This window comes from Phyllostomus discolor, chromosome 2 (genome assembly GCF_004126475.2).
Source record: "Phyllostomus discolor isolate MPI-MPIP mPhyDis1 chromosome 2, mPhyDis1.pri.v3, whole genome shotgun sequence".
Taxonomy (NCBI): Eukaryota; Metazoa; Chordata; class Mammalia; order Chiroptera; family Phyllostomidae; genus Phyllostomus; species Phyllostomus discolor.
This window is the reverse complement of record NC_040904.2, coordinates 22,575,264-22,583,881: the sequence shown is the minus strand read 5'-3', so window position 1 is coordinate 22,583,881 and position 8,618 is coordinate 22,575,264.

Sequence of the window (8,618 nt, the reverse complement as noted above, 5' to 3'; positions counted from 1 at the left end):
GCAAAAGGGAAATACCAGAAATTCAAATATATGAGAATTCTATAGTTTTGAGAACTCTCTGGAAGAGGAAAGTATTAAAATAACTCATGGAATATGGTTACAACAGAATATATTTCCTCAGCATATCCTTCATTGAAAATATCATCTGTGGTGCTGTCTTTTTGCATCTTGAAAAGTTGCCACTTGAAAAATGGGAATGCTAATGCATAGTTTCTGAGAAAAACCTTCTTTGTGTTTTTTTAAATTTACTTCACTGACAAGACTGGGCTTTTTAAGCCCCACACCTGCCTGAGCTCTATTGGGAACAAGTGCGGGAAAGCTGTGAGAGATGAAGGTCACTGAAGGTCACGCAGCTCTCACACACAGCTCCCACTGGACATTATTTCCATGAGGTGTGAGGTATATAATTAGCAGAAGGTCGGCGAAGAAGATTTTAAAGAATGTGATTATGGAAGCAGAAATGTCACTTCAGACAAGTTTGTAAAATGTGGGGGTTTATGTACTTTGCCACTTAAATCTCACAAGAACCCTGTAAGGTAGGTCTCATTATTTTCATTTTACAGGTAAAGAAACTGAGGTCAACAGTTAAGTCATGATTTTTCAAAAGATAAAATCAGGACTCTAGGCAAATATAAAAGGGACACAAACCTAGTATTTTATTGATATACAATAGTATTAATCAATGTTATCTCAATAAATTTAATAGAATACCATATTTTATTGAACTCATTAATTGAGGTGTTATGATTGGTTCAAAGAGCATTTAAGAAGCTACTTTGTTTATCAACAACTTAACAAATAAATGTTAGCGTGAGATTGCTGAGCTAGAGATAGATCTGGTTGGAGTCCAGCATGTCATTGATATTGGGGGTTATCTGTTCCATTGGATGGAAATTATCTGCATCTCTACTGGACAAAAATGAACAAGTTATCAAATAAATGCTCTAAGTATGGAAACTTTAATCATAGTAAAAATGAGATGAATTAAGTACAGGTCTCAACAATTCTTGGGTGACTTTTGTCTTTGTGACAATGTAAAAATGAAAGTGTCTGCTCCCATCTTTCTGCCTTATTTACAAATTTGGGGAATCTTTAGGACAATATCCTGCCCCCAGATTTCACAGATATTAGTGAAGCAGAGATCCGAACCACCGTTCCTGTGATTGCACAGCTTTTGTTATGACTCAGCAACGAGTTAACTTGTTTTTTAAGGATGTTGGGATCTATCAGGTCTGTGCAGATAATTCTCATAGCCAAGGCATCTCTGAAGCACCAGGGTTCTCGGGATGACAAAACCATCCGGCTCAGTCACTAGGCATCAATCTGAAGTAATAATACCTTCTGTTCCTGCTGATAATAGGGGTTTCCAAACTGGGTTTCAGCAAAGGAGCTGTCACCTATAATCACCGAGCACATCATGTCATGAACCATATATAATCACTGAATGTGTTACGTCCCCACGGAGAGGTCATGCACAACAGAAAAGAGCATGAAGGAGAGAGATTGGGAGCCAGGAGGCTGAGTCTGAAGTTTGAAAAGTCGCTTCATCCTTCTATGCTTTAGCTTGCTTTCTCCTCTATGTGTGGCTGGATTAGATGGGAGGTTTCCAAACTTTTTAAACATCACAACTGCAAAAATGTGATGCAGATAAAACAGAAACACTGTGGCTAAAGGGAGTGAGGGAGAAAATGATGTGGAAGCCCCTGCCTTCTGGCTGCCCCATCTCCTCTTTCCCTTGTGGACGGAACCATGGCTGGCTACTAAGTTTTCAGGGCCCAGTTCAAGATGAAAATTTAAAAATGCTGTTCAAAAAAATAGTAAAAAAAAGATGTTAACTGTGATAAAATAAAAGCATTTAAAATATTTTGATGACATAAAATGTAACAGATGTGGCCCTGATACATAAGAAATGACATAAACTCATACATTACAAAAATAATACTTTGGTATCATAATTCTATGTAATATTACACATAATAATACTTTAATAACTTGATATCTTGATTGATCATGGACTTTATATATTAGATCATCAAAATTTATATTTTTAACAACTTTTCTATATAATTGAAAGCAATGTTAGTCACTCTTGACAAATGCAAGTTTGCAAATAGTTTTTGATAATTGTTAATTATAAGACGATTTCTCTCTTCACCTTTTCATAGTCCCCTAACCTCCTTTTCCTCTGGCCACTATCAATCTGTTCTTTGTATCTTTGGGTATCTATTTTGTTTTTTCATTTATTTGACTCTTTAGATTACACATATAAGTGAAATTTTAAGGGATTAAGAACTACGTATTGGTAGTCACAAAATAGTCCCATGGATGTAAAATACAGCATAGGGATTATAGTTGATAATATTGTAAAAATTACCATCTTTTTCAGACCATAAGATACACCTAGGTTTTAGAGGAGGAAACTAGGAAAAAAAATTTTGAAGCAAAAAATGTGGTAAAATATTAAATAACATAAATAACATAATATTTCACCAATGTAAATATAAACAGAACTCAACAGTAGCATTAACGACCATTATCCCTCCCAAATTTGGAAGGGGTGTATGTGTATGTGTGTGTGTGTGTGTGTGTGAAAAGGTGCGCCTTATAGTCTGAACAATACGGTATGTACAGTGCCAGGTGGGTACCTGAAGTATCAGGGGCACTGCTTTATCAGGTATATGATTGTGTTACCACTATGCTGACACTCGAAACTAATGCGAAATAATATTGAATATAAATTGTAATTGAAAAATTGAAATTTAAAATTGAAAAAATTAAGGAAGATTTTTTCTGCTGATGTGACTGTTACTGGAGACTTGTTAGGAGTATTTGATAGGCAGTGGAAATACTAGGGTACATTTCTGATAAATTCATATCAAAATATAAATTTTAGTGTGTGTAGAGCTGATGATTCTGTGGAACATTTTCTAGAAAAAGATTGAACTCTCCATGCAGGTCAGTCTTTTTTAAGTCTAAATTTAATTTTAAATGTAAATTTATACAATGGCATTTTGACATTTCTTCTGACATTTTCTGTGACTTTATATGGAGGTTGTTAAAGAAACAGAAAGTAGAAATTACATGATTTGTATGTAATTTCAAAATGTCTGTGATGCACTTTATTGCCGTATTTCCAATTACAAGGGAAAGTTAATGTAAAAATTGTCTACTTCTTAATACTTGGTTCACGCAATGCTTCGTATGGAATAGTATTTTCCATTGAACATGGCAATCTGTACATTTAAATTCTATTTCTAAGTCTGTGTGCATTTTGTCCTGCAAAGTTATAGCAGCTTTTAAAATTGGAAGTTCCATAATTGACTGCAGAAATTCACTGCCTATCTATCAGTGACTGCTATGCCCGCAAACCCGCGACTATCACTACCACCATTCTGTGACCTGGTCCCACTCTGGCTCTCTTCCTTCTCCTCGGCTTTACTGTCCCAAGGTGCTGGCTTGCACCCAGGGCCAATGGCTATGTGGCCGCTGTTTGCGGTGCCTGAGCCTTCACATGCACAGGCTGCTGCTGGACCACTGCAGAGAGCAGGCACTGTCACCTGCATAACCTTTCTGCTTGTGTGCATGCTCCATTGTCCCAAAGACTGATGGTACCCAAGTTCAAAGACAAAATTAAGAATTTCAAGCAGCAGACTGTTAAACAGCAGAGTGTTAAAATAAGCATGGAGTCCTTGTTATCATGAAGTCTTAAAAGATTGCAGATTGCAAGCCCAAGAAGCCAGCCCTGAAGGAACACTCTGGACTTTATAAAATGCACTTGACTTGGTGATTTCACTTACCAGCTCTCTCCAATTCAGCTTCCCTATCATGGAAGCTCTGTTCTGATATATTTATACTGGAACAAATATTTAATGTTTGGGTAGATGAGGGTAAACCTCCAAGACTAAGAATAATAGTCAAAAATTGGAAAAGCCTGACCACAGAAGCCAAGAGAAGAGAGAATTTTAAGAGGAGAAAATAACCAATGGACTAAAGTGATGCCATAAGGCCATCAGAAAGACCAAGACTGAGAATTTTCCACTGACTTTATCAACATGGAAGTCACATCACCTTAGATCTTAGTAATCTTATAAATAAGCTGGGTCAATGGAGAAATGCAGGCTGAAGCCAGATCTTAATGCAGGGGAGTCAATGGGAGTTGAAAAATGGACCCCCGCAACCCACTTACGCTGTGGCCTGAAGAGCAATAGATATGGTCCCTCTAAGACAACTCCTGGCAATGACTGTGGGCAAATGTGGTACATGTACCAGGCCACATCTGGTTCTCTGCAGATGTTGCTTCTCTTTCATCATTATCCCTGCTTATCATGTTTAATAAGTTGTTTAATGACAACAACTACCATGTATTGGGAGCCTACTATGTGTAAGGCTGGTGCTGAGCACTTTTTATCCATTGATCTCTAATTCTGCAGCAACCCTGGTAGCCATTCCTTTCATTTTCCAAATGAAACGTGTTTAAGTTCCTGCAGCTACGTCCATAGCTGGCATTCAAACTCGATCCCTGCTCCTCCCCTATCACAGTGCTGCCTTCCGTTTTGGGCCACCCTTTCCTTTCTGTGACATGCAAGGAGGAGTCCTCGGGAAGACCAGATGGTCTATCATCTGTGTTGCCTCTTATTCACTAGTTTCAATATATTCTGCATTTAAAATGTCTGAGGTTGTAAAGCCCTTGCTCTATGCATTCTCCTGCAGTTTGCTGAACCCTTTGATTGGACTTTGAACACGTAAATTGTTCCACACAGCAACTCAGTCAACAAAAGTAGCTACTATGGGAAAGGCCCACCTGCTCCATCAAAACTGTTACTAATCACGCCTGTCATAAATGCACCGCCCTGCTCTCCCGCCTCATTGATAGTCCCCCTTTGTGATGAGTCATCAAGCACCACCCTGATCTGCGTCCCTGTCGGCTCCTGTCTGGATTATTACAGTAGCCTCCTCACATCTCTCTGCTGCTATCTTTGCTTCCAGTCACAGCAGCCAGAATGAAACTTTAAAGATGTAAATCAGGTCATGTTAGTTTTCTCTTTGAAACCAGTCAATGTAGAGAAAAAAAAAACAACAACATTATAACAATGGTTGATAAACCCTCCTTACTCACCTCTCTGACTTCTTCTCTTACAGCTCTTCCCTTGCTCACCCTGCTGGAGCCATACTAACTCCTTGTTCTTTTTCAATCCTGCCAGAAAAGCCAGCCTTACGATCAACCTAATTATTTACCTTAGTTGGCCCCACTTTTTCCTTTTCTCATAGCACATACATCTTTCCAAATGTAACTCTAGGAGGGCAGGAGTCTTTGTTCATTAATGTATCTCTAGTGCCTAGAATGATGTCTGGCACATAGTAGGTGCTCAGTAAATGCTTCTTTTAAAAATAAAAATTTTTGACTTTGTTGCTATTTTGTCTGGCATTTCTCACAATCCTGTTCTGCCTCCCTTTTCTTTTGTGTCTTAGGGGTCAGGCAAGTATTCTCTAGAACTTTCTTGTTTCCAGATCTAATTTTAACAAATTATAAAATTAGATACAATTTACATACCACAAAATTTACTGCTTTAAAATGTACAATTAAGTGGTTATAGTATATTCACAAGGTTGTACAACCATCACCAGTACCTAATTCCAGAATATTCCCCAAACCCTGAGCAACTACTAATCTACATTGTCTGTACAAATTTGACTGTTTTGGACATTTCATATAAATGGAATCATACAATACAATACAGTTTCTTTCACTTAGCATAATATTGTCAAGTTTTACCCATGTTGTAGCATATACCAGAACTTCATTTTTTTTATGGCTGAATAATTCCATTGTATGGGTGTACCACACTTAGTTTATCCATTCCTTAGTTTATGGACATTGGAGTTGTTTCTACTTTTTGAATATTATGAATAATGCTGCTATGGAGATTTGTGTATAGTTTTTTTTGAATACCTATTTTCATTTAATTGGGTGTACACCACTTAACAATAGAATTGCTGGATCATAAGGCAATTCTATATTTTGAGGAACTGAAAAGCTTTTTCAAAATAGCTGTGTCACTTTACATTCTTACTAATACTACATAAGAGGTTAATTTCTCCATATCTTTGTCAACACTTGTTATTGTCTGTCTTTATTATAGCCACCTTAGCAGTGGTAAAGTGGTTTTGATCTCATTGTGGTTTTGATTTACATTTCCCAAGTGACTAATGATTTCAATATATTATCATGTGCTTATTAGTCACTTGTATATTTTCTTTGGATAAATGTCTATTCAAATTTTTTGCCCATTTTTGAATTGGGTTATTTGGTTTTTTTTATTGTAGAGTGGTATATATATATTCTTGATATATATATATAGTCTGGATACTAAACCATGATTAGTATCCAGATTTGCCATATGATTTGCCAATATTTTTTATTTTATTTTTTCCATTACCATTTGGTCCCTGTATAACCTCTCACTTCTACCCATTCCCCTCCACCCCACAATCACCACACTCTTGTCCATGTCCACAATTCACGAATATTTTTTCCCATTCCATAGATTCTCTTTTTTACTTTCTTAATGGCATCCTTTGATGTAAAAAATTTCTAAATTTTGATAAAGGCCATTTTGTCTATTTTTTCTTTGAATGCTTGTAGTTCAGGTATTATATTTCAGAAACCATTGCCTCAATTACCCTTATGTTTTCTTCTAATTTTGTAGTTTTAGCTCTTACATTTAGGTCTTTAAGACGTGCATTTTGAGTTAATGTTTTTATATGGCGTGAAGTAGGGGTTTGTCTTCATTCTTGTACACAGAAAACTACTTGTCCCAACATCGTTAGTTGAAAAGTCTATTTTTTCCCTAATATATTACCTTGGCATCCCAGTTGAAAATCAGTAGATTATAAGTGTATGGGTTTATTTCTGGACTTTCTATTGTATTCCATTAATCTATATGTCTGTCCTTATGCCTACACCACACTTCTTTGATTACCATAGCTTTGTAATAGGTTTTGAAGTCAGTAGGTGAGTCCACCATCATAGTTTTTCATCTTCAAGATTATTGATTATTCAGGATCCATTTCCATTTCATATGAATTTTAAGGTTAAGTTTTCCCTTTCTGAAAAAAAAAAGCCATTGGTATTTAAATAGAAGTGTATTGAATCTGTAGATTGCTTAGAGTAGTATCTCCATCTTTGACAATATTAAGTGTTTCGATCTGTGAACACAGAATGTCTTACCATTTTTTATATCTTCTTCAATTTTCTTCAGAGATGTTTCATTAGCATTCAGTTGCAACTCTTGTACATTTTTGGTTAAATTTATTCGTAGGTATTTTATAGTTTTCGTTGCCATTTAATGCCATTTTTTTCTTAATTTAAATTTAAAACTGTTTATTGCTAGTGTGTAGAAATAAAACTGATTTTGGTGTATCTATCTTGTATCTTGAAATCTTGCTGAATTTGATTATTAGCTCTAATAGGCTTTTTCTGGTGGATTCTTTAAGATTTTCTGTATGTAAAATTAAGTCATCTACAAATAGAAATACAATGGTGCCTTGGTACTCATCCTTAATTGGATTCAATGAGTGGCGAGGAGGCGACGACTGATGAAGCATTTTCTCTTGTGGGGTGCTGTCCTGACTCATGCAAGTTCTAGCATATGAGATGCGTGGCGAGCAAGTGCCGAGTGTTGAAACATTTTTTTTCTTGTTAAAATGTGGTAAGTGACAGGTTTGCTGAGTTCTTAACCCAACACACACTGAGATATGACTATAGTTTAATTTCTTCTTTTCCGATTTGGATGTTTTTTACTTCATTTTCTGCCTAAACCTCTCAGTTATAAATTCAATACAATATTGAATCAAAGTGTGAGAGTGAACATCCTCGTGTTGTTCCTGATCTTAGGGGAGAAGCGTCCATCCTTTCACCACCATTCAGTGCAATGTTAGCTGTGGGTTTTTGTAGATTCACTTAATGAGACTGAGGATGTTTCTTTTTATTATTCATTTTTGAGTGTTTTTATTTTGAAACAGTGTTGGAATTTGTCAAATGCTTTTTACTGTATCTACTGAGATGATCACATGGTTTTTGTTTTTTATTCTATTAATATGGTATATTATACTAATTGGTGTTTAAATGTTGTGCTGATTTTGAATTCCTGGGATAAATACCACTTGGTCATGGGGTATTATGCTTTTTATATGTTGCTAGATTTGGCTTGTTAGTTGTTGTTAGTTAGTTGTTCAACACTTGTTGAAGTGTTTGCACCTATATTCACTAGAAAGACTGGCCTGTAGTTTCTTTACTTATAACACTCTTGTTAGGTCTCAGAGCAGTACTAGTGTCATGGAATGAGTTGGGAGGTCTTAGCTCCTCCTTTATTTTTGGGAAGAGTTTTTGAAGTCTTATTAACTCCTTAAATGGGAGAATTTAAGGAGTGAAGGCATTGATTCCAGAATGTATCCTTGGGGAACATTCTTTGATTATGACTTCCATCTCTACTTGTTATAAGTCTATTCAAATTTTTTATTTTGAATGGGTCAGTTTTGGTAGTTTATGTCTTTATAAGAATTTGTCCATTTAATCTACTATATTCAAATCTATCTACTGCAACTGCAGACATTGATGG